This window comes from Ixodes scapularis, unplaced genomic scaffold (genome assembly GCF_016920785.2).
Source record: "Ixodes scapularis isolate PalLabHiFi unplaced genomic scaffold, ASM1692078v2 PGA_scaffold11__112_contigs__length_91849675, whole genome shotgun sequence".
NCBI classification, from domain to species: domain Eukaryota; kingdom Metazoa; phylum Arthropoda; class Arachnida; order Ixodida; family Ixodidae; genus Ixodes; species Ixodes scapularis.
The window spans coordinates 1,822,775-1,847,630 of record NW_024609837.1 but is presented as its reverse complement, the minus strand read 5'-3'; positions in this window follow the sequence as shown (position 1 = coordinate 1,847,630).

The window sequence follows — 24,856 nt, the reverse complement described above, 5'->3', positions numbered from 1 at the left end:
AGGTAGATAATAAAGGTTTCTAAAAGATTTGCCGATCTGCAACCCGCGTCTGCCATGTCTGCTCGCCCAGCCCTCTCTTTGTCGTCATTCCAAGGGCGTGCGCGCGTAGTTCCCTTTGCTTCCGCTCTCCCAGGGTGGCGGTCCCGTTGCGCGTCTCTGCTTTCCGCCGAGTGGCGGTCCCGTCGCTCGTGTCTATAGTTTCCTCCGGCTCCTCGGGGCGTGTCTGTGACGTGCACTAAACAGGTTCGCTAGTCATCCATCTTTAAAGAGTGGAATGGCTCATGATGTTTCACCTTTGAGATCGGGTCGTCACATGCGGGGCCAGATGTCGGCGGAACTCACGGAGCGCGTGTACAACCTGTCACCGGGTATTGGCGACGTGAGCAATCGCAAGCGTCGCAGTGGTCGGCCTGCCACGATTGGCCGAAGGCTTACTATGACGTCAGCAAATGGCTTCTCGTCGACGCAAAATATAGTAATGTGATAACTTCAAATTTGACGATGCTGGCCGTGTTGGTTTCAGAGCTCGATGATTTCAAACATCCACTGTGCTAATTGCGAACACCATGTAACTTGTTCGCAAGCTAATGACGTCAGGAGTCTGAACCGTAGGAAAGCTCCACCAAAAACATCTCGCCGCCAACAGACGATTGCAAGCACGGCATCTGGCCGTCACCATGTCTCTGCTCGTGCGAGCAAGCACTGCAACTGCAAGCTTCCCAAAGCTACGTTCACGAGCTCGCTGCAAATGCTTGCACGCATGAGGTATCAGTGAGGCCCATGGCTGCAATTATCTATTTGCGACGTATGCGATCGAAAGCGTCGCTGTGGTCGGCCTTCTACGATTTGCCGAATGGTGACTATGATGTCAGCAAAGGTTTCCTCATCGGCAGAAATAAGAGCACGGTAAGAGGTTCCATTTTGAAGGTGTTGGCAGTGCTGGTTTCAGAGCGCAATGATATCAAAGTTCCACACTGCTCATTACGAACGCCATCAAACTTGTTGTTCGCAAGGTAATGACGTCACGAGAACAAACCATACGAGGGCGCCACCGAAACATCTCGCCGCTAGAACCAATCGCCCATAGAAAGCAAGGCCTGCATATGACGTCATCGTTAGTGGATCTCCGAAACACCCCAAGCGGCAAACACAGTGAGGCTCCACGAGAGCCGCCACAAAGCGACAGACGTCGTCGTCCCGCCTCGTTCTAACGTCGTGTTCATTGGGAGACGCTGCAAGACTTGCTGACGATGATGCTGGCGCATCTTATCCGGTGGTCCATGTATCTAATGTTCACCCTTGAGCTCAGACTACAGCCAAAGCTACAAGTGCGAGCTAGCTCACATTCCTGGCTTTGAGACGAGCGTTTCTAGCTCGAGTATTCGTTCTCCGGAAAAACGCTTTAAAGGAGCGGCCTTAAACTATCGCGCTTGTTGCAAAAAAAAAAATAATAATTGGATTGTGTGTTTCTTCATACAGCCTAGAACTTAGTCTGTCTCAAAAGGCGACTTGTTTCCCAGCTTTAGATGAGCAATTTAGCCAGTGCAGTAGAACCGCTAGCCTGGGGTCTTTAACGTGCATCACGCAGTAGTGATACATGACCACGATCCGGTACGATGCTCATCTCAATCGAAACGGGCGGGGATTGAACCCAGGATCCCTGGGAACTGCAGCGCCAGATTTCGTTCCAAGTGATCCGAGCTGGTGTGCTCTAGACCACTCGGGGATCCTGGAGACCCTGTGATAGGATCGAACCCAGGGATCCTGGGTTCAATCCCCACCCCTTCCCGTTTCAATTTGGATGAGCATCGTACCGGCATGCGGTCGTGTATCACTACTGCGTGATGCACGTTAAAGACCCCGGGCTAGCGGTTGCACTGTGCTGGCTAAATTTCTCATCTACACCGAGTGACTCGTCGCAACTTTGAAATGGCTTACACGCCGTATAAATATCCGCACAACCCCAATTATTATTGAACGAAGTACAGAGGTGACTTTTCGGCGGGAAGGCACATGCCTTGTTCTCTTTGTCTTATTGGTAAAATACTGAAAGAGTACGGGGTGTAGCGACCTTAGCGATATTCATTAGTCGGCTGGTGTACGATATTTGTTTTTAGGGTTATTTAGGTACGGAAATGAAAAAAAAAGTCTGTCAGCGTCATTTGTCTTAAGACTAATGCTCGCTAACACGAAAAGCTCCCCATTATGCATACTTTGGAAATATACTTCTAATATAACCTTAGTGTACTTTTTTTTGTTTCAGTGGTACGCTGCGTGCCTATATAAACTCAGCTGCTGCCTCCGACTCAGTCTTCCTGCTAAGGTATCTACAGTTGATGTACATTCTTTCCTCAAAATTGCATTAGTAAACATAAAATACATTAAGTTCACTCCCTAAGGTACACTGTATAGTTTTATAACAGGGAACATTTGCGTACTTTGATGTATTTATTTTTTCCAACTGCATCTTATCGCCAATATCAAACATCGGGCCTTCCAGGCATATATCTTTTACGTTCAAGACTACCTAGGAACACGTTTTAATCTTTGCGATGCTGTTAATTAAAAAAATTGATATTTCATTTGTATAATACTCGCGAGGTTCTTGCAATTTTTCTCTATAAACTACACAAAAAAGGGCCCGCAAACACAACCCCATTTTTTTTTATTTTTTAGAAATCCTTTTCGGAACGACTCATTGCGCAGTTCGAATATAAAAGAACACCAATGCACCAAACAATCCTTCATACTTACTTGAGAGTGGTGGAAAGTGAAAGAACATGATGGCTAAAACCTTTCCTTGATAGAATTGTTGCGAAATTCTACCATAAAACACCATTAATTTGAGAGTGTCATAAATAATTAGAAAATTAGCTTCCGAAACTGTATAGTAATATACTCCGGGAAAGAAACGCCTTGAAACAAAAAGTTACGCATCGCGACACTGTTAGCGCGAACACGAAATCGGCCCATTTTCGCATTTTACTTCAAAATAGTATTAGCGAGCACAAAATGTTATCACTTACATTATAGGACTAAATGAGCTCTTTCCGTAGCAATAATAACTTGGATGACATCCCCTGGTTTCAAAGAGAAAAAAACGAAAAAAGCGGCGATCGCTTGTTCGCGCTAACAGTGTTGCGCTCTGTACATATGCACGCAATTAATTGATACTTTAAATTAAGTTTTTCTGAGGATTACGAAGTCCTCTGCTATTTTTGAATGACAAGATAATGAAAATCTCTTGAGGTGCATATTTTTTTTGTTCTTACTTCTCGTAATGACTTGAGTACGTGCCCATATCCTGTTTAGATTTTTTTTCCCAAATTGCGACTTCCTCTCGTAGTTTATAAGGCGAGGATGCTAGAATAATTATTTTCTGCGGAATAAAGTCAAGGTTCTACATTCCTATCTAAAGTGAACTACTAATTGCTGAAGTAGAAAAACGTAATTGCAGCTCGTCAAACAATTTAAAAAGAAAACGAGCAACCGGCCTTCCACGACAAAATAGAACAATAAAAGTACAGTGCTATTTCGTTGAAGTTCATAATGGAATCTCTCACTACAAAAAATATGTCTCACATTCACTCTTTTGTAACGCGCGGAAGCTGGAACTCACGGAGAACAATATAATTATCCCAGCGAATAACTGAGCTAAAAATAAAATTATACATAAAAATGCGATCTTCAAAGGTGGAATCAAGGTGCACGTTTCCTTTGCTCGTTGACCCTGCGCGCATCAGACTAATATAAAATCGAACTCTAATCTATGTCATTCGCTGGGACCCTTCTTTTGTTCACCGTGATTGTATGTGCTTCTGTTTTCAATAAAAGTGAACTCACAAACGTTTATTGTTTTGTGTGTGTGGAATGAGCATAAATGAGACGTGGAAAAAAAAATAATGTTGCTAAGTTGAAGACCTTATCCGACCCCGCTTGTAGTGCCTTCCACTGCGTGATTCTAGCTTTTTTTGTTATCCCAGGCTTAGCTCTGACCAACGCAATAAACTACAATAAATTGAGTAGATCAGTTGAATTACGGGGAATAGTGTGTCTGCCCTTACACTTTAATCGACTTTAATGAAAAGAACAGTCAACTTGGTTGGAACAAGTCGTCCTGAAATGGGCTTATCGTAGCGCCCGACAGCCCACCGTAAATAATAGAAGAAATTAAAAAAGCACCTCGCTAAACCTTAATCTTTCCGCTAAGACAGAAACTGCCCCGTAGTCTATTCAGTGCATTCTTGATGAAGCAGAGAGAACGTATGCCCGAAAGGACGCGGCGAAAGACCGGCGAAGGACGACCTCGAGGTAATGGAATACCTAATGGGCTAACGGCCAAGTCACCGAGGCAGTACTTCGCATACATGAGCGAATTAGAGGGCCCAGAGGGAAGAGAGGAAGCGACTGAAACCCTGGAGAGCGTTTGCCATTTAATGGCAGACGCCACCCGCGCTCATGGACACCAGATGCGCATGCGTGGCGTGGTCGCGAGGCAAAGAGGAAAACGGGTGGAGAAGCCGAGACGCTTGCAGACGATAGACGCTTTCGTCTGCTCCTCGCAGTTCCTATGTGGAGAGCAAGTCGTCTTCTTTTTGCGCGGGAGTAGCGGTGACGTCAGAACGATGTCGAGCTCTGATTGGCTTTGATCGAAAGGATAGTGGAAAGACGCAAATGCTAGATGCACTGAGGTCTACCCTCTATTTGTGATTCAATCAACCAATAAGAGGTCGACGTTCTGGCATCATGGAAACCCATGTGCAAGAAGCCGATGAATTTGCGCTCCGTATAAGGAGGTTTTAAGAATCGCCTTTTTTCAGTTTTGATGAGCCGTGTCGCGCCATGTTGATGACTAGTGTCCGCCAATTTCACTTTTAAATTTCTCGCAGACGACTATACTCTGCGACAATTTTTCTTGGCAATGCAGTGGAAGGTACAGGCCCGCGTCCCCTTTCCCATTTTGAGTTTACGAAGGCTCTCCTCCTCTCTCCGGAAATGGGGGAGGAGGAGAGCCTGCGTACACTCAAAATGGGAGAGGGGACGCGGGCCTGTACCTTCCACTGCATTGCCAAGAAAAGTTGTCGCGGAGTATAGTTATCCTTTTTTAGTTGCTGAGTTGGTGAAGGGCACCAGCACTGCGAGTAGCTCTCTCGAAAAAAAGAATTCATTACGTGCGACCCGGGACCGTATTTGGGTCGGATACGCGCGTGTCTATACCTGTTTTTGTTCCTTTTTCAAGTCACCCCGGACTGCATCTATTCGGGCGATGTTGGTCACCGGCTCGTCTTAAAGGGCCCATAAAACGAATTTTGGGCTGGAATAAATCAATTTGTATTGGGATTTTACTAATAGCAAATCGTTCACTGGGCCAAAAGAAAAAAGGTAGAAAGACAAAAGCCTGACTTTCGGTACGAAAATTTGAAAACACTGCGGACTATTTCGTACTTCCTTCCCTTCGTAAGCTCTCTGCTTTTTCAATGGGATACATCCGCGGACCCCGCAGCGCGTCACCGGCTCCAAACGCACGTCACACGACGCCGGACCTCACTTATTCCCTTCACCCCTAAGCTGATATTGTGGTGGAGCGCGTACGCGCTTGTCGAACCAATCAGCCGCCCCCCCCCCCCCCCCCCTCCCACTTAATCACCTTACATTATTCCCTGCGCGTGGGTACGCGCGAGAGAGCGAGATCACGTGGCAAAAGTGGCTAACCCAAGGAGCACGTAGCTTGCACAGCACTGTCAGCTTCGGGGTGAGCGGGGTGGGGAAAGCAACTTTTTGTCTAAATTTTGAGCGACGGGCTAATCTTCTAGGGGGAGAATGGCTAAGTCCTGGTAGACAAACGAGAGTCCGAGCAAGACGGGACTCCCCCCTTTCCGTCTCCTTGAACTGTTTGGTAGAATTCGCGATTTATGAGTTGAGGAGGAAAGTTAAACAGGAGAAAGTTGGAAAAGCGTTTCATGACGCTTTTCCAACTTTTTTCTGTTTAACTTTTCTCCTGGTTTAGATGATGTGATTAACATGGAAAGTCAGAGAAACCCGCAAAACGCGACTCGGAACGTGAATATTAAAGCGATACTACAACGAAATTTCGGCGCTCATTTTTTGGTCTATATGTGTTCAAAAGAGCAGTATCACATGGAACATACCAATGTCTTGTTAAAAAAGTCACGAAAAGGAATTTTAAAACGAATTAAACGATTAGCAAAGAGCACCGGGTGGATGTCGCTAACGCCTCGTTTGTAATGCTCGCCTAGGAACCTTGACAGCTAGTGACGGAGGTTGTCTCGTCTCCGGCCACGACGAGAGAAGGGGGGAAGGAGGAACTCCCATCTTCCCGAGAATCCCTTTTGTGTGTCGCAGAAGTCGCTATTGTCCCCCTAGAAGATTATAGAAGATTAACCCGTCACTCAAAATTCGTACAAAAGCAGCCGTTTCGGTGGCTGGAACGACTAGGCCATACTCTCGACGTGAGCCTCGTCGTAGCTTTGCTCGTCTTGAGACGACCTACGTCACGATTGCGTTGAATGTCACGTGCTCTAAGCTGGGCCTTCTCCGAGCGCTTGCCAGAGTGGGCCGTTTATAACGACAAATACAGCCACCAGGATCAAAATACAAACGTGCGATTGTCATTTACGGATATTGTGGATCATATTCAACCTATTTTTGAACACGACGGGAATATTTCAAATTTCGTTGAAGTATCTCTTTAATAGCAGAAGTGAGATTTGGGCAATAAATTAATTCATGAATACTTTTGTACAGGAAAACAAGATCGCGCTCACGCCGTCTTGAACTCAAAGTAGGGCATTTGTATCGTTTCAACAGTCTCGCATAAAAATAATAAACAGTGTGACCAATGTAACGATCGTAAACAATTCGAAAAAAAAACGCTTTTGAACATTTTCAATCATCTCTTGGCCCGTAGAACTAATAAAATTCCAGATTACAGAGGAAAACTCCAACTTGGTCCGGATTAACGAGAAATATAAGCGTAGAATACAGGTTGATGTGGAGAACTCACGCGTGATCCTAGAAATTACTCCCCAGCTTACGCAAAGAGCCATTTATAACGTTGTTATCATGTACAGTAAAGTATAACAAAGAGTGTATGTATACACCAAGATCACGCGTGCACTCGACTCTTCGCAGAGGATCATTGCCAATCTGGTAACAAGAGTTTATTTTTTGTACCTTTCTACACAAAGACATAATAACAGTTTTAGAAGGATTGAGCGTTAGCTCAATCCTTCTAAAGCTCCTAATTGAGCTTCTAAAGCTTCGAATTCTAAAGCTTCTAAAGCTTCTAATTGAGCGTCACCAATTGCACATACGCCTAACATCCTCCATAAGTTTTTCACAGTATTCCAAGAATATGATCTGCCTAAACAACTTGACATCATCTGCATATTAAAAGATGACCGAATCCCGTAGCTAAAAACAAATCGTCTTGCGAAAAATCAAAATCAAACTTTGTGGGGTGTCGGTGTCCATTTAAGGAGAAAAAAAAAAGAACCCGTTGATGGTTTATTCGAGCTATCTGTGTCGTGGAGTGTGCGCAAAGTTCACAGACGGAAGACAAGCGAGCTTATAAAATTGTTTACACCAACTTTTTGTTCAAGTTAGAAGCAAAGCTGCAGTTGGTACTGCTGCACAATTGTGCACCGTTCTTCTAAGTAACGCACAGTAGCAGCACAAAGTAAGTGCCACGCGTTAGAGAATTCAAAACTAGCTCGACCGATACCCCATGTAATATTCAGATGATGTGTCATCGGCTGGCTTTCAGTGCTTTCTTTTTTTACGGAGAGCTTCTATTGCACCCAAACTTAATTTGAACAATAATATGCAACCATATAAGGGAATCATGTAGTAACGCAAGTTTGTGGATGAAGACTTTCAGGGAGCCAATCGTATGGTTTTCTTTTTGATTTAATTTTGACTAAATTCAGCAGGTTCCTAAATCGAAGACTAGGGTCCTCTTTGGCGGATAAGGCTTTTGTTCGCAGACTGCCTAGTGGTGCCGCCATGCGCCATGCTCAGTGCCTTCTTTTTTTTTTTACGCTATCGCGGGATAGCCTAGCTTAGACAAACAAAAAGGCCTTTGCGTTCGTCCCTGAGGAATTGTCCTTCATGATGTTACTACGTGTCATGCAACCACCTTGTCGTTCCCACATTCCTCCGCAGTGCGCCTTTAATATTCATGCATTTTTTGTGCGCCGCATGTTTTGTTGGAAATCTGTTCTCTCCCTCTTGCTTCCATCAACAACTAATTCCGCGCGACGAAAGAAACGTAAAAGTAATGTTTGGAGGCGATCTGCTACTGCACACTGGACGCAGCTAATATTTTACTCAAATGAATTACATGACTTATGTACCTCGCAAACACATTTTTGGGTAGAGGAAGTGATTAATTATTATTTACAATTAGGCTCCAGAGACCTTATAACAAATATATTTCACGCTCAGGTCTCATGACGATGGCCAGCTCGCCAACCGCGTCTTTAATGCTGGGGCTCATTAGACTATACGCCACTAAGCTTGGAGTTTTAAGTACAATCACCAAATCTTCCACTCTTGCAATGCGCGGTGCAATGGTTACGCCAGGCTTTCAAACAAAATTTATCTTCCGCGAGTGTCGCATGAAACCCAAAACAACAGCAAGACACGCCTCCAGCGAATATTTGGGCCGAGATGACCCGGCTTCCAGATGACTGCAATCACTCTTGGTTTGAGTTTTTCTGAATGTTTATCGCGTTGCGCATTATGCCGCTAGCAGCGTACCCTTTAATCCGAGTGATTTACAAGGTCTTGAAATTGACGCCGCGGCATTGTTTGGCCCGGAGCGTCCGCTCCCACAACTGAACACGCGCCCTGTTTTAATGGGCACTGCGCGGTACCCCACCGAGACCAAACCTCGAACCGGAGGATCGCGAACAACAACGACTCTTTTTCGTGGAATTCATTATTCTAACGGACAACCATGCGCGCATCCTCGTCGTTAGTTCTTGGAGCGCAGCTGACGTCATGTTTCCAAAATGTAAAGGTGCTTCAACTTTACTTAATGATTCGTTTATTAAGATATACTATTCTTCCGGAGGTGAAATACATGACGGGTTGAATTTGAGCGAGAGATATGAACGAGAACAATCGGGGACGTCGGAGAACCGAGTTCTGGTTGGGGAGATAAGTGTGTAGATGAATAACTAGCAACCTTTTTTTATTCGCTGTTCGAACGCGTTTGAACTCGAACGTCGGGCGCCGGAATTCGGCGCTCGAAGGCGTTCAAAGACGGAGTTCAGATGAAGGCTTTGCGTCAACCCATTAATCATTCCGATCGGAACTCGGTGTCCTGATGTCAGTCGCGCCATCTACTTCTTTTTTTTTCTCAATCTCTAGCCGGGTGTGAGTGGGACAGTACGGAAAGCCTTCGAATCCCAGCAAAAGCCCAAATAAAAAAAAAGGTCACGTTCCAACACTCTAAGCATTCTGGTAAACACAGAGTCGTGTTAAGTGAGGGACTATTAAAGGATAATTAGATAACTTTTTTTTTTAAAAGGAGAGTAAGCAGTTTTGCATTTTTGTTTATATAGGCCCTACATCCACAGGTCCTAACCTGCAGTAAAAAAGCCGTATTCTATCGCAGCATGTGAAAAAACGTCGTGCGTGTCTTCATCGCGGATTCTGGAGGGGTGCCAGTGAAATGACGGCAGAACGGTGCGATTGAATTCGGCGTTAAGCTTATGACGAGCAGAATCGAAACATTTGACATATTAAGGCAACTGCTTGGTGATAAAAGAGTCAGACGTGCTTCGGAAGTTTGGTGATGGATGCATTTCATAAACAGCAACACGCGAGCGAATGACCAAGCATGTTTCGGTATGACATCCACTGGGGTTACAGATGTCCAACCTTGCCAAGGCTCGGAAAATGCTGCAAAACAACAAAAGGCTAACTGTAAGTGAACCTTCAGCTTCACTAATAATAATAATAATAATAATAATATCTTTATTTCCATCAATTTTGATGGGGGAGCCCGAGGAAAAAAGCTGCGATATGCAGCTTGACTGGTCCTCGGTCCCCTTACAGTGGTCAGCGGCAAGCATCAGGAAACAAAGATGAAAATCACGTCAACTAGCAGCTGCAGGTATTGTTAACAGAAAAACAAAACATATAACGCTTTATGAAAGGAATGCATTATGTACAAAAATATTCACGCAAGTCTTTGGAAGTCAAGTTTTCAAGAGAAACATTACTACTGCAAAAAGTATTTAACAAATTTGGAAGAGTAAATTGGAGCATCTGAGAGCCATAGTTCGTTCGCTGGGTGACCATCTTCCACTTCTCCGCATGACGAGTAGAATACACTGGTGAATTTTCCTCTAACAATGCAAGATTTTCTAGGAAACATGTGCCCTTTAATCTTTCACTCTTAAAACTGGTACAAAGTCGATATGAATACAATTTATGAACATCAATTATCCTATAGGTTCTAAATAATTCGGCAGTGTGAAAATCAAAAGGCACATTACCTATACCTCTGAGTATTTTCTTTTGTAGTATGAACAGTTTTTCAATATTAGTTAACGTTGATGTACCCCAAACGAGGTAGCAGTAGGCTAAGTGGGAGTAAAACAAGGAATTATAGATCAAGAGTTTCACATTTGTTGGCAATATGTAACGGTAGCGATTTACAATCCCTACCACGCGAGCTAGTTTTGGAATAATATAATTTATATGGCTATCCCAGGACATATTTTCACTAAAAAATACTCCGAGAGTTTTAAAACAATTGACTATTTCAATTAGAGACGAATTAAAACGGAGATGCTTAGACACCACCACATGTTTATTTTTTGGACGAAAAATAACAGCTTTTGTTTTGCTACTATTTACTATCAACGAGTTACTATCACCCCAAGATTTAATTCTAGACAGAGTTAAGTTAGCCATATCGATTAGGTCATCAGCGTTTTCGGAGGAAAAGAATATGCTTGCATCATCAGCATACATTACAAATTTTGCCTCCTTATTGACGTTAATTATATCATTTATGTACAAATTAAAAAGGAATGGCCCTAATACACTACCCTGTGGAACGCCTGACGTAATAGGCTTAATAGTGGAGGAATTACCATTGATGGACACATATTGCTGTCGATGCCCTAGATAAGATTGCAGAAGTAATAGCGCCTGCCCACGGATACCGTAAACTTCAAGTTTTTGAAATAGGACCTTATGACTAATACAATCGAATGCCTTGGTAAAGTCTAAAAACACCCCGAGAACCAAGTTTTTCTTTTCAAAGTTTTTTAATATAAATTCTTTTTGATTAAGCAAGGCTGTTTCAGTTGAGCAATTATTTCTAAAACCAAACTGCGAGGAAGTAACAAGGTTATGTTTTTTTGAAAAGTCTACCAAACGGCGATGATTTATTTTGTCTAGCGCTTTAGGAAAATCGGGCAGTATAGAAATGGGCTTGTAATTCCCCAACTCATTCTTATCACCTTTTTTGTACAGTACGGTTACTTTCGCTACTTGCATCTTTCTTGGAAATACACCACACGCTAAGGAGAGATTAAAAATATGATTTAAAACGGGGGCAATTATATCGACAACATATTTAATTGGACGTATCTGCATACCATCAGCGTCACAGCTACTACTATTTTTTAAGTGCATAATCACGTTAATTATTTCTGAGGCAGTAGTTGGTTCTAAAAAAATTGAGCTACAGTTTCTATGGCACATGTATCTGCAAGCATCAGCACCATCGGTATGGACGGCTATATTTACAAAGTGCTCGTTAAACAGATTGGAAAGCTGTTCACCGGTTAATGTAACTCCGTTATGCACTAACGTTTCAATGGCAGTTAACGAAGGAGCACCTTTTACCAAAGAACCTATGTGTTTCCACATTACGTCAGTGCGTCCATTTGCGGAAGAAAAAAGAGAGGAGTAATAACTTTTTTTTGCATTTCTTAGCTCTTTAGTTAAGCAGTTACGATAGGTTTTGAATGTTTTAAGTGCATCAGGGTCACGCGTTTTAAGAAAGCGTTTGTAAAGTATGTCTTTCTTACGAATTTTACGAACTAAATCGAAGGTTACCCATGGTTTACGGATCTTTTTTGATATATTCTTAATTTTATATGGGAAGTGATGCTTATATAGCTTAAGGATTTTCTCAAGAAATATTTCATAAGCACAATCGGCAGTATTTTCGAAAAGAATTTTATTCCAAATGGTAGATGCGACGTCCCGTCTAAAGGCCTCGAGGCTGTTTATATCTATATTTTGGAAAACTATTGGTTGATTCTCTACCGTCTTTCGAGACACATGAACTTTAACGCATAAAAATACTGGAAGATGGTCACTCAGGTTACAACTAAGTACTCCGCTCTTAATTTGATCTATATGAAAGTTCGTAATAAATAAGTCTAAAACAGTTGTGGAGTGTAAAGTGACTCTTGTGGGGTCTGTAATTGTATTTACACACCCATGCATACTAATAAGACTCTTCATTTCTCTCTGCGAGACACTATCCGAAAACATGTCTATATTAAAATCACCGCCACAAATAACGTTATATTGATTTTCATTTACATACTCCAAAAATATTTCAAAAAATTCAAAAAAAGCAGAAACATTACCATCTGGTGGGCGGTAGAAAACTGCAAAAATATTCCGATTGTTTCGTAGACATAATACCTCGACATCTTTCGTGATAAATGAATAGTCACTCAAAAGATTACAATCGATACAGTCTTTAACCAGAACAGCCAATCCTCCCCCGCGTTTCGAAGTGCGATTTAAAACATACGTATCATATGACGGTCAGCGGAAAACATCTGAATTATCAGTATACCAGGTCTCAGTAAACATGACTATATCAAAGAGAGCACCGAACTGATCGAAGAGTAATTCAAGGTCAGTCGTTTTATTCACTGCTGACTGCGTATTCAAGCAGAAGCACTTTAAATGAGAATTGCATTCTAGATCAAGTTTGCGTTTTAGTTCATTCGGAAGTAATGGAGTTGCAGTTTCCATAAAAACAAAATAGAAACAAGTTAAAACAATTCGAAAAGAAAGACAGCACTACTTATTCTAGCCTCAGCAGATCGTCTTCACTTCTTACGACAATAGCACGTTCGCGATCTTGTTTTCGTACCAGAACGCTTCCGTTTCGATGCCAGACATACCGAAAACCAGTCCTTTTTGCCCACTCTTTTGCCGCCAGAAAGAGCGCTCTGTTTTGCTTTGTCATGTTTTCCACGATAAAAACTTTAGGCTCTGTCCCCAACAATTTTTTTCTGTTATTCAACCACTGCTCCCTCGTGGCTTGCCTGGTGAACCGGACAATTACACCAGGCACATTGTCGGGCTTTGCGGGTAGTCTGTGAAGGGCAACGATATCACTCTCCGATAGCGGTGGAAGTTGCAGTCTGGACGCTACCTGATTTATCTTGTCAAGCAAGCTCTCGTTCTCCGTTCGAGTGATGCCGTGAACCTCCAGGTTTAACTTCCTGCTTTGCCACTCAAGATTATTCACTTCTTGCCTCAGTCGGTCGATTTCGTTAGCCTCACTCACTTTTTCCACAGCTTCCATGCGCTTATTCAATTCTTTGATTTCTTTATCATGCTGAGCTTGGCTTTTTAGGACCTCATCGTACTTGTCAGAGACTTCTTGAATTTTTCTTTCAATGCTGTCTACGGTCGCTTTTAGGGGTATTAGGCTGTCTAGCTTGCGGTTGATATCCGCAAGCAAGCTTGCTACATCAAGCTTGACTGGCTGACTCCCCTTTGTCCTCCCCGGTTTGCAAGCAGGGCACCGCCAGGCCTTCTTGTAACTCTCGCCTTTTGACTTAAAAGTCGTCTCAGCTACACCAGAACAGTCGCCCAAGTGAAAAGAATTGCCACATTCCGAGCAAGATAGAACATTTTCATTATCGCGGAAGGCTCTACCACAACCGCAACAACCATCAGCTTCGTCGTCCGACATATTAGTCGCAGGCAACAATTCAAGACAAGCTGGTATTTGGCAGCAGCAGCAGCAGCGGCGGCAATCACCTACAGAAACTAAAAAATACAAAACTAACCTGAAAGTAGCACAGGCAAGAGTTAGCCGTCAGCGTGCTACCATCGCCGCTGCCGCTGCCAAAGTGGCTCCTGGCGTCTTCGAGCAGCTCTTTTACAGCAGACTTGGGGCGGCGCCGCCGCAGCCTTCAAAGATGTTCGACGGTGGCACGTGGCAATGACGTTGAATTATCTGTACCGTGCGATGACTTGCCACGCTGAGTTATCCGAGCAGGTCCGAAATCGAGGGCTTTCAGCTTCCGATAGTAGTCCCAGCACTCGGTGATCGTAGAAACTGAAAGTAGCACAGGCAAGAGTTAGCCGTCAGCGTGCTACCATCGCCGCTGCCGCTGCCAAAGTGGCTCCTGGCGTCTTCGAGCAGCTCTTTTACAGCAGACTTGGGGCGGCGCCGCCGCAGCCTTCAAAGATGTTCGACGGTGGCACGTGGCAATGACGTTGAATTATCTGTACCGTGCGATGACTTGCCACGCTGAGTTATCCGAGCAGGTCCGAAATCGAGGGCTTTCAGCTTCCGATAGTAGTCCCAGCACTCGGTGATCGTAGAAACTGAAAGTAGCACAGGCAAGAGTTAGCCGTCAGCGTGCTACCATCGCCGCTGCCGCTGCCAAAGTCTAGGTATCTCGTTTAAATGAGCTCAACACATTGCGACAGATCTACTGAAACTACGATTCTTTTGCACGCGAGAAGGGGTTCCAGGAGTTTAGCAAAAGGGCAGATGCAAGAACGACTTTAGGTGTGCGAGAAAATTGTTCCAATGTCTGCTGACTGCAATTTGTGGGTCTGCAGTTAAACGCCTCTATAGACCCCAGGCTCGTGACCATGTAATTTCTTGGCAGTCCCAACATACCAGAAAGAGCTTTACGGAACAAACGTTTCCCGGACGATAAAGTTACAAGAACCAAGCCTGCAATGCTAACAGTGATTTCGCAAAACGGCCTCCTGCATGCATTTGCGTGCATTTTTAATCGTTTCAAAACAGGGACATCTTATTAAAAAAAAAAAAGCCTTATTTTTTCTTAAGCAGTTTTCATGTTTGTCGTGAAAGTTTAAAAAATGCATAGTGCCAAAGGCAAACAAAAATGTGTAGCATATATATATATATATATATATATATATATATACATTTGCAAACATTAATATATTAACTATTTCAAAGATCTGCTCCAGAAACAAATAGGCAGTGTCAGACTCAAGAGCCGATCTCTGATATATCACAACTGAGTATACTAACGCGACAAAACATGTTTGAATCAGTCTATAACAAAAGACAATCATCTAATGTCACATTTGATGATTATGTTCGGTTGTGTTATTGGACTGTTATGTATTTCTTTAAGTGTTCTACCTGCCCTAAGGTATTTTCACGCATCCACTGATGGTTAGAAATGACGTTCATAGGCAAGCTACCTTCGTCCTAGTATCTTGCACAGGTTCATAGCACTGCTATCAAAGTCAAAGCGAAGGAGGGCACATCTCAGCGTGCTGACGCCTTCTTTTCATGAGAACACACGCAACTGTGCGGGAACGTTCGTCATGTGTTCATGTTACCATAAATGACACGCATAAATTTGCTGCATCTGTAACCACCTTCAATTCTGCTTTTTCTGAGGAATTGCTCCTTCTAATGCGCTAAAATTGCGTGCAAAGATGTTCGGTTGAAAAAAACAACAACAAAGATTTACCGCTCTTTTTTGTAATGCCGATATAAGACGTCAAAAATATTGAATCGTGATGATGACGACGATGACGATGATGATGATGCTGGTTTGTCCTTTATTCTCTAAGTGCTTTAAAAACGCGGGGTGTGGCGAATCCGAAGCATCGTAAAATCGCAGCTCAGCCAATAGCATTACTGACTTTGTCTATAAGAACCTCGACTAACTCATCACAAAGCCGGTGAGGGGGAGGAACTGCTTCATGTTATTGTTTTATGTATTTAAGTATACTGCGGCTCTTCACTAAAAGCCTTATCAGAAGTGCAATCAATTATAAACCTAGAAAAATAAAGAAAAACAAGAAAACAAATTAGCGGTTTAAGAAATATGTCGTCAAGTGCGTGCAACAGTCCAATATCAATTGACGACGGCATTGCAAAATTCTTTCCAAGTGAATTTTAATCTTTCATTTTCCGCGGAAAATGTTCTCAGTAAAGGTTGCTGAGTTTTCGGTGGCTGTAACTTTGAACTGGTATATCAGCAAAGCTTAAACGACGCAAGACTCGTAATGTGTGGGCCATGTCGCGCTCCGAACATTTCGACAAGCACATGCTTCGAGTGATATCGGAATCTTTATGATCATTACAGTTCGCACAAGCGGATGAACATAACAGACATTGAGCGTGACACTCGCGCCGATTAAGCTCGCGTTCCAACCTAACCCTAACAGACACCTCCGAACGTCGCACAAGGAGAACGCGCAGTGTTTCGCACGATTTCGAGTTCCCAAACACACATTCACCAGGAAAACATAACTAGCTTTCTCCTTTTCTTCGGAATCCGCCCTGCCCTTCCCAGCACGGCGGGCGGCGAAGTTGTTTAAATGCAAAACTGAATTGAAAGGGCCTCTGGCACTAACCGACTTTGCGTAATGCAATCCGCCGCCCCTTACACATGCTTACGTAAACCTCGAAAGCGCTCATAAACGACCAAAACAAAAACAAGTGAAAGAAGAAGCGTGGAGGCGCGGAGCAAGTTTCGACGGGAACGAGGGACCAGGCAAAACCTCCCCCCCCCCCCTCCCTCCTTCAAAACCCGACACGGTCCCCGCTCATCCGGGACACGAGATAATAATCCCTTCAATGTAGATGATGTCTCCTATGTCTTTACCCTGGGATAGAAAGTCTAGATTATAGAGAGGGTTCACCTCAAGCCATGGGAGCCTTTGCATTTTAATGGCGGACGCTTCTCGCTCAGTTTAGTCGCAAGTGCGCATGCGCTGCGTTTTCGGGGGGTGAGAATGAACGCTGGCACAAAGGCTGAGACGTTTTTAGGTGATTGCGTTCGTCACCCCCTCGCAGCTGGCATTGCAAACGGGGCCCATAAACCAAGTGGCGCCGATCGAGATGTTGGAATACCCTCTGCAAAGTAGGCCTTTCACCCTGGGAATTCGAGGCAGGAAAAAGGGGCTGGGAATGGTTCGAGCGAGTTCGGCTGGGAACAAAGCTGGAATTCGCTAAAACGAGCGTCACCCCGACTGTTGGGGTGTGTGCCCCAGTCACTCGTAAGCTGGCAGTTCGATGAAGCCTAAGCATTCACCGGACCAATCACGGGTATTCCTTTCATCATGTGATCTCGCTCTCTGCTCGTCGGTAGGGGGCGGGAGCGTGACGAGGTGGCGAGAGATACACGTGTGACTGGCCCAAAGGGCACTTAGCTTTTATTTTACAGTCAGCGCAGCGGCAAACGGGATGTAGCGCATAGGGAAAGCCGTTTACCGACATGTTGATGAACTCCTTGCGCTGTGTTCTCTTGTCAGGATAACTTTGCCTTTAAGAAATTTCTCCTTTTTGGTGTTGGTAAATTTCGAAAACATAGCGGTTCGTTCCTTCAACGACAGAAGTCAGGAAGTACGGTTGGGGACGTATTTTGACTCGCAGAAACGTTCGTCACAACCACTCCTTGATTACCGCACAAGTAGTCACGGCGTACCTACTAGGGTGTTTTTTAGCGTTCGCCAGTCGTGTTTTGAAAACGCCGGTTTACCTTAACTTTGAATACTTCCTTGTATAGATAGATATCAATTACAAGTTCAGGTACACAAAGAGTAAACCTCAGCACGAATCAAATTAGAATTGAATAGTTGCGAATATTGGCCGAAAAATTCACCTAGAGATTCAAATATCGAATAAAAATTGCACATGCAATACACAAAAACGAAAATATGTAGACGTTTAACAAAGAACTATTTGTTTCCATTACTTGCTCACAGGGTGCGCGAGGAGAGAAAGCCCTATTGAAAGTGGTGACAAGACCGTAGAGCCACGGAGCGGCTCCTATACGAAACATTTTACATCCACCCGAATGGGAATGGCATAAACTTCCGGTGTAGTAGTCAAGCTTAGTTTATATATAATGTCAACGAACCTGAACACAGCGTTATATACAAAACGTTCGGGAGCACAGCCAGTGCTAATTATTTTTACACGAGACCCAAATATTGGGAACGCAGATTTCCTCCACACGCTGACGAAAAGCCCTGCGGTCACCTAAATCCCATGTGTGTAGTCGATCCGCCCGCAAGCAAAGAGCAATCCGATAATAGGGGAAACAAAAAGTACTTATTATGTAAATCTTACCATTTACTGCCACCGGCGAATGTCGTCGCGTAGTGATCTCAAAAATGTCGAACACAAATATGCTTCTTAGGGGATATTTTGCAGAGGTTATAAACAATAAACATGACGATATGATGCCAGCATTGTCGCTCACAACTGTAGGACACATGATCGAACCCCGAGCGCCGTGCAACTCCTGCGAAACAACTGAGGAGACAAACGCGTACAAAGCACCGTTTGCCGTGGGTAGTTCCCAATGTCACGGTGCAAAACCTTTACTACGAAGCGGGATCGAGAGTCACGGACACGGGATGGCGCCAAATCGGGGAGGACGCCGCGGTTGCGTGGGAATAGGGCGGTACGGTCAGCGCTTTACTACGAGAGGCAACTTGGACGCTGTCTTTGGTAGCGCTGCTAACGAGCTGCCAAGGCGACGCGGCAACCCCTCATCATTCAATCGCAACTTATGAATTGTAGGGTGTGGCGAGTCCCGAACTTTTTATTATTCCTTCGCAGTCAAGAAGATTTCCGCATTATGCAATAAGAACTCCGAAGACCCATTCACGAAGCAAGAAGGGTGGTTAGAATCAACCCACATACTTCATTTTTTTACTCTTAGAGACTAGCGCCCCATTGAATACGAATTCGGCCAGGACAAATCCGTCTGAATCGTGCGACGTTCTGCGCCAACTACTACGACATGTCCCTCCACGCTGCGAGGAGCGAAACGTTAGAAGTTTAGGATGGTTGATTTAGCATTTTTTATCGTATCGTAGTAACTATTTCTCATTTTATGAACTTGAAACTAGGTGTAAGGTTGCTTCGCAAAGAGCTAGTGCTAGGTGACGCGAGACACTTGAGTTAAACAAAAAAAAACAACAAAAAAACCTCGATGCGTTGGCGTTTGTTTTGTAGGTAGCGTCAAATGCGCCAATGCACACGTAGCATGCCTCGTGGCCATCTTGGTAAGCCTCTGCGCTATGAGGTCGCCGCGCGCTCTCCTCCCCTCCTCCCCTTTTGTTTTTTGTTTTATCAGCATTAGCTCGAACAAAGTTTCGTGGCACTCAAATGTAGGCCAGGAAGTGATTTCTCCACACCTTGAGCGTCGATTCAAGCAGTGATTTGGAAATTCTCCCGCTCTTGAGAAACGCTACACGAAGCAATACCTGCTAGAGAAGCAGGCCGTAGACTAGATCTTGTACACCACCCACCGAAGGCTAGCGCTGTTCATAGAGTGGGTCCGAGTGCTGCGTCAGTGTATGGCTGGAACACGTGTCCAATGCCCGAGGACACAAGATCCAGTGGAACACTGACAAAGTACTCGGGTCCAATTTGCGTTCCGTGCTGGTCCTCTTTCGATGCCGCGTAAATTTCGTCACTACGGCCTAGCTAGCCATTGCAGAAGTTGTCGCAGGGAGTGTCCTCAGAACAATCTTCGCAGAAAGTGATAACGGCAAGGGTGCTTCACCGCATTTACACACTTATAAGGAAAAAGCCGACCTTAGGGATCAATGTAGCCACTTGGCTTCCCCTCATAAAGGCCCAGCTTGCGGTGAAGTATCCTTCCCGGTACTTCCTGGTAGCTGTAATTCTCGGCAGACTTCATGATTCATGGCTTAACTTTTGTTTCTTTATTAAAGTGTGTCGTGAATTATATCCGAATAGCGAAAGCGAAAGCCCGTGGAACGTTATCATAGAGTGACACAAATATTACTTAAGACATAGGACATCACCGAAACCACCAAGAGATGAACAAATGTATTTAAGTGACCTTTATACAGTCATAAGTTGTTGTTTTTATGTGTGAAATCGACTATTTAATATTTAAGCTTGCGCAACTACGCTTCAAAGCTAGTCGGGCCACCAGAGATAAAATGCTTTGTTCAAGACACAAATACAACAACCCTGGGCAAGTCTTAGCAAGTCTAGACTACACTGAAAAAAAAAGGATATAAAAGGAGTATATAATTTTCTTTTCTTATTTAAAACAAAAACTCTATTTAAGGCATACAACTAAGATACTGTTAATATCTAAATTGAGTACAAACTACAAGTGTATGCTTGCTATATTATTGGTGAACTACAATATACTTCAAGTTTAAATTGCGAAGTGTTTCATGTCAGTGAAAAAATTGTATACTTTTAGTGCATTACGTTTTACCATGAATACACCTCTATAAGATAAAAAATATAGGGTGTCTAAAGTTACCAGGCACGATCTAGAATGGACCGTAGTAAGCGAGGCTTGCACAAAACAATTTAAATTTATCGACAAAAATATTTTCCAGGTAAGATTTCTTTTTTTTTTTTTTTTAGATCAAATTGTAGCCTCTTTCTGTAAAACTTAGGACCAAACAACTTGATAGGGTCAAGGGCGCGCGGCGACGCAAACAACTAAGTCGGGCGGCCGGGCGCGCTGTCTTGCACGTACTGATAGATGGCGTCGGGAGCAGCGTCGGAAGTTGTAGCCGACACGCGAAAGAAAGCAGACGATACGGAGACGAAAACCGTCGGCAGCAAAAACGCCGTCAATATTCAACCGTTTTTTTTTCTTGTCCTATTTTTTTTATTAAAGGTACACTACAAAAAAAATGATGTTCATTTTAGTAAATCATGGTTGTCGCGAGCAGTCTCAATAAGGAGGCAGCGCCATCTAACCTTACGTGCGCTAAACGCACTCGCCGCTCGACTCACTTGTCCGCGTAGCCGCCCACCATTGGCTCCGGCATGTTGCTTGGCCCCATTTTTTACAGAAAGGAAACTACGCTTTCCAATTTTACAAAAAAAACGGACCTCTGAGGTTCACCTTTGTCGAAAAGTTTGAATTACTTCCTGCAGGCGTCGAGTTTAGCGGTCCATTTCAGATCGAGCCTGGTGACTTCAGACACCCTACATATCAAAATTATTATTTTAGTCTGCTTTAAATATCTTAAAGGTGTTCCTACAACTAGTATATGTTCAATGTGCCAGAGACAAACTAAAATATACTTGAAATATGCTTTGCAACGTGTTTCTTAAAAGTGAAAAATAATCAACTTTTAGTGTGATGCATTTCACTATAGGTAAAAGACAATATTCACACGGCAGCGGAAAGACGTGGGCTCCCAAGGGCTGTTCTCACAAACGTGTATAAAGAGTAGGTAAGCCGAAAGGCAAAACCAAAACAAAAAACAGAAAAAACCTAAAATGTTAATAAGCTTGTAATCCCGTGATGATGAGCAACCGTAAGGAAGTCCTTATCGTCAGTAAACGGCCTTGAGACACCTATTTTTTTTATTCTGTGCTTAGCATAGATGGTGGCCAAAAAATGAAGAAAAAAAATCTTCCCAGCGAAGGCTTCGTCACGGTAATGGATTCACGAAGGACTTGCACTTCGGTGAGGACGAAACAGCGTTCTCTTCGCAAGTGGAAAGAAGCGGCCGGTAATGGGGTAGAATACCCAGCGCACCTTGGGGCCCTTCCGCTTCAGTCCTTTTTCCACGTATGCCCGTCTTGGGCATTTTTTTACTTGTTTTTTGCACCGATGATGTCTTCGCTTCTTAGACGAGTTTAATAACCGTTCCCGGGATCTGCGCGGGCTGCTTTAAATTTCCGCTTCTTTCACTTGTATTGATTTTCCTTCGTATTTTGTTTTCGTATTTTTGCTTCATTTTTTTTTTGTTTACCCAATCTAGTATAAACATGACAAACTGCATACAAGACTCTATGGCTTCAAATGTCTACATTATCTGTCTTTTTACTCCTGCCCTTTTTTTTTTTTTTGCTTGTCCCAAAGTTGTTTTATCTTATCCTATTTCTTTTTTTTTTCTTATATGATTTCCGTTTTTACGAGATATCGTTCATTTTTATTTTATTTAACACTTCAGACAATCATTTGTATACGTGTTTCTATCCGCCATTGTCTCGCTAATATTTTGTTTCTTTCTCTCTACTTTTTCAGCAAGTTCAGTTTAAGTGGCCTTTTGTGTTGGAACCTTGCTAATCTTTTGTTCCTTCATTTGTACTTTTTTAAGCGGCTTCAGCTTATGTTGTCGTTTTGTTGGAACCTGTATATTCCGCTGGTAGCTTCAACTATTCATCTGCTGTCAATGTTTTCAGCCTCTTTTATTCTTGGATTACTTTCGAATTTTGACGTTGCTAGCCGTCACAACACCAGAGTGTGTATATGTTGTAGAGGGTGGTTTCAAATTAGGAGACCTTGTGAATATGAACAATTTTTACTTTGGGAATTAGAAGAAAATTAAGAAATCGGGAAGAAAACGTAGAAAAAATGAGAAAGTAAACTGAAATGAATGAAGGAGAAAAACTATGTGCACGAAGCAAGAGTAAGTGTCATAGTCGTTAGATATCAGGAGATCAACGTAGGTGACTCAGTCAGTGTTCGTCTGCATCACTCAGAGTCAGCCGTCTTCCTTCCGTCTCTGCTCGTCGTGGGGAAGAATGGAGATCGACGTCGATCGGGACCCCTTCGCCAAGTCCCAGGGTCGATGTCGGCGTCTGTTCAGACTTCCGAAGGTCGGCTTCCACCGCCTGCCCAACCGGCCTCTTTTCGCTCTTCTTCTTTTTCTTTTCTTCTTCTTCTTTCTTCTCTACCCCCGCCGTACCATTCTCGCTCACCACAGAATAGCTTTCGCCACTTCGTCCTGCGTTTTAGTTATGTCGAACAATTTTTAATGCCCATTTCTTATTTGCCGTGCCCATTTGCTTTTTCGTGCCGGTCGTGAACATTTCCTGTCAACTTAGGACTTCTTTAAACTTTTGCCTCTCCTCTCTTCATTGAGTTTTAATTCTTGTTTAGCCCATCACTCTTCTCTTTTTAGCTTTCATCTCAAACTAACAATTACGATGAATTAAAACTACGGCACAGGGAACACGTTTTCAACCGGTCGGTTTCATCCCCTACGTGGAGAGAAAGTTGTCTGCTTCTTGCACAAAAGTTGCGGTGACGTCAGAACGAAGCCAAACTCTGACTAGCTTTCATTAAAAGGAGAGTAGATACATCCTTATGTTAGTTGCCTTGAAGTCTACCTACTATTTTTCTTTTCCCGTCAGCCAATAAGAGTTTCGCGCTCTGACATTACCGCAACCCATGTGCAAGAAGCAAACGAAGCTTGCGTTCCGCTTAGCCGTGCATACATGAAAAGCGGTCTCAAAGTGGCCACAAATGACATCCCAGAATCCACCGTATCATGTTGTCGGATGTCGCAATCCTTACGGTTTATCGTAGAAGTTCCGTCGAAAAGGGGGAGCGAATGCAAGCGTCTCTGCAGTAGTTGCCTCCCAGTTCCTGATGGCAGCTTCCGTGGACTGTCTGACAGACTATAATATCGGCATTTTTAGCGTATTAAACATGTACAAGATAAGGGAATCCCCTAATAAAACTGTCTAATTTTTATCCTTCCTTTCACATAGCTGTATCTTGTTTTAAATATTATGAGACACGGAATGCACTTTTATCAGCAGCGTTTTCAATAGACCCTTTTTAAAAGTTTATCGAGCAACATTGGGTGTCGCCATTTGTATGAAACAAAGCTCGTCCTTAATTAAAGTACCTGAATGTACGAATGCTTACTTCGTAGCTGGTGATTGGATCCTAGTGATCCAAGTCCTCTTCAAACACTAATGCAGATTTCGGCTGCAAACAATGGCGAACTCGAATAATTGAACTAGCTGCTGCTAGGTGACCCGCACATCTGAAAATATTCTTTTATGGGAAAAATTCTGAAAGTAAAAATTGCTCAAACATTTTGTGTTCCTTTTCTATTTTTTTGTTTGAGAAATCAGGCCCTCTTTTAAAATTTTTGAATAAAACAAATTATCTCTTTCAGATATTCATCTCGTCATCACAGAATAAATCATTCACGACAATTTTTTTTCAGTGATCCTTGACGCGGTACGAACTTAAAAGTTTTCGCTTCCATCTTATGCTTACGCAACTTTCGGCATAGCTACAAGTTCCCGTTCAAATCCTTTTCGCGGTCATACGCTTTCTCGAGAAACAATCTCCGCCAACCAAATTCCAGTCCCTCCCACTTTAATCCCGTTATATTTTCTCCCTTTTCTTTTCTTTATATCCCTATTTTTTATTCAACGTACTCTCGGTCCGTCGTGTTCCCCTTTCGTTCCCAACTTCGAAACGAGTGAGACGGCTTGGCAAATTCCTTTCCCGATCTTCCTTGTTCTAAACCACACTCTCGAATGTATATTTCCGAGAGTGGTTTTCTTTCCCGCTCACACGCTATTACGATCAATGATGGCTGCAGCTATCTTCTGTTTCACCCAAACGATGGACCGCAAGAAAGTCTGCGGTTCATTGAAGCAAATCCAACGCAATGTGCGCGCCTCGTGACCTTCCACAAGATGAGCAGCAGCGATCGGGTCGGTGTGTTCACGAGATACGCTCAGACTGCTGGATTGGCTAGGAATGGCTCGTAGCGTCTGCTGCGGTCCATCGTGAAGTATAGCAGAGTCTTGAGGCGGGCCGTTATTTAT